Source organism: Oratosquilla oratoria, chromosome 4 (assembly GCF_046742065.1).
Source record: "Oratosquilla oratoria isolate Oo_2021 chromosome 4, ASM4674206v1, whole genome shotgun sequence".
Classification (NCBI taxonomy): domain Eukaryota; kingdom Metazoa; phylum Arthropoda; class Malacostraca; order Stomatopoda; family Squillidae; genus Oratosquilla; species Oratosquilla oratoria.
The window spans coordinates 41,241,162-41,243,661 of NC_134780.1; the positions used below are offsets into that span (position 1 = coordinate 41,241,162).

Below are 2,500 nucleotides of genomic sequence, written 5' to 3' on the forward strand. Positions count from 1 at the left end.
TAATCAAATACTTTAATAGATTAGTCAAACAAGCAAATAAATGAGCAACTTGACAAACAAATGAATGACAAATTGTTAAAAGAATTGTAAATTTTTATGGAAATAAATAAACAAGGAAATAGATAAATAAATAAATAAATAAATTAAATTGAACACGTGACCAGAATTATGATGTAAATTATTAATCCCCTTCATTCTGTACGAGAGAGAGAGAGAGAGAGAGAGAGAGAGAGAGAGAGAGAGAGAGAGAGAGAGAGAGAGAGAGAGAGAGAGAGAGAGAGAGAGAGAGAGAAAGAGAGAGAAAGAGATACAAGAAAGACGAGAAGAAATGGGAGTACAAGAGAACAAAATAGATAAATAAATAAACAAAAAAAATGGAAAGTTGAGCTTGAACAACATAACATGAATGAAGTGAGAGTAAGAGTTGAGATAGATGACGTAAGGAGACGAATATGATAGTCGGCAATTTGATGGAGAAATGTCGTAAAATGGGGCTTGAGAGAGAGAGAAAGAAAGAGAGAGCGATCGTGGGAGTATTGCCACGCATGTGTGGATACTCTCTTACTCACAAATCGATTCCGTTTTCTGTTGGCCGCTGCATCTGATAACAAACGTCGTGTGTATGTGTGTGTGCGTGCATGTATGTTTATATATATTATACATACATACATATATATATATATTATACATATATATATATTTATATATATATATATATATATATACATACATATATAAATATATGTATATATATACATATATATATATATATATATATATATATATATATATATATATATGTTGATGTGTGTGTGTGTGTGTGTGTGTGTGTGTGTGTGTGTGTGTGTGTGTGTGTGTGTGTGTGTGTGTGTATACACGTTTGTAGATATTGTGGGTATTGTAGATACGGAAATATACTTGTTTGATTTGCAAGTGTATTCTGCTTCCACCTACAACTAAGGAACTGACAAGGAAGCTTGAAATCATCAAAAAGATTAGCGCTGGGTCTGCTGTGTCTTTTAACATGAAATGTATACGAGAAAACCTACTTCCAAAACTCACATACATATTGAATACACACACACGTACACACACGCACCCACGCACACACACACACACACACACACACACACACACACACACACACACACACACACACACACACACACACACACACACACACACACACACACACACACACACACACACACACAGTCACTATAGTATGATCCCCTTCAACAGAATAACATAGTTTACGAGTCTTGTTCCGGATAAAAAGAAAGAGACGATTCCATGACGGTTCAGGGGCCGAATTCCGGGCAGAGCAAAGCCTTCAGGTCGATCTAGGGCCTTTGAGATCGAGGATCCCAGCAGCTGAATAAATAGTATCGCCTGAAGTTCATATCCAGAATAAAGCACATAAAGTGCGTCAGCGTACTGGACGTTTGGGATTCTGTTGTTTTATTTCGTTTATCTATCTATTTATTTATTCATTTACTTATTTGTTTTATTTATTCATTTATTCTTGTAGATTTTTGAATAGACTTAAATGAGTGCATAGATGGATTAGAGAGGAACGTCAATATAGTACTATTGGGTGACCTTAATGCTAAGGTAGGAAAGGAACCAATTGACGGAGTAGTTGGGAAATGCGGAGTTCCAGGAAAGAATCTTAGTGGAGAGTTGATCGTGGAGGTGTGTCTAGAAAGAGAGTTGATGATAGCAAATACAGTTTTTCGGAAGAAAGTCAAGCATAAGTACACATGGGAGAGGGTGGTGAATGGAAGGGTGGTAGATAGAGCGTTAATGGACTATATAGTGGTAGATAGGAGTATAATAGGAAGTTAAGGATGTACATGTGCTAAGGGGAGAGGGTGGGGGAATATCAGATAATTTTCTGGTGGAAGGTAAGTTGAGAGTGGAGGATAGATGGAGAAGGAGGAAAAGGACAAAAGGTAGGGAGGTGCTTAGAGTGAACTCTTTACATGAAAAGGAAAAGGAGAAGGAGTACAAGAAGAAGCTGAGAGAGGAATGGGAGGGAGTGAAGGATAGAGTAGAGCTAGGAGTGGAGGAGGAATGGGGATGGTTCAAGGAGGGAGTCACAAAGTGTGCAAAGATGGTGTGTGGAACAAGAAGGACGGGAGGAAATAGAAGGAAGGGTAGTGAATGGTGGGATGAGGAAACAAAGATGTTTACGGGTGTGATGAGGGAGAGCGGGCACGTGATTGGCTGATGATGAGGAAGCAGGGGGCAAGATTAAATAGAGGAGTGCAAATCGCTGTGCTAACTTTGAACCAACAATTAGGAATATTCCTAAATATATATAGATATATATATATATATATATATATATATATATATATATATATATATATATATACACATATATATATATACATATATATATATATATATATATATATATATATATATATATATATATATATATATATATATGTGTGTGTGTGTGTGTGTGTGTGTGTGTGTACATATATATATA

The 2,500-nt window shown here is 36.2% G+C and overlaps 1 protein-coding gene across 4 annotated transcripts in view; it reads right to left on the reverse strand.

Moving 5' to 3' along the window:
- CalpC (calpain C) overlaps positions 1-2,500 on the reverse strand; it is a 128,998-nt gene that overhangs the window by 68,792 nt on the left and 57,706 nt on the right. The gene's annotated exons all lie outside the window — the stretch shown is intronic.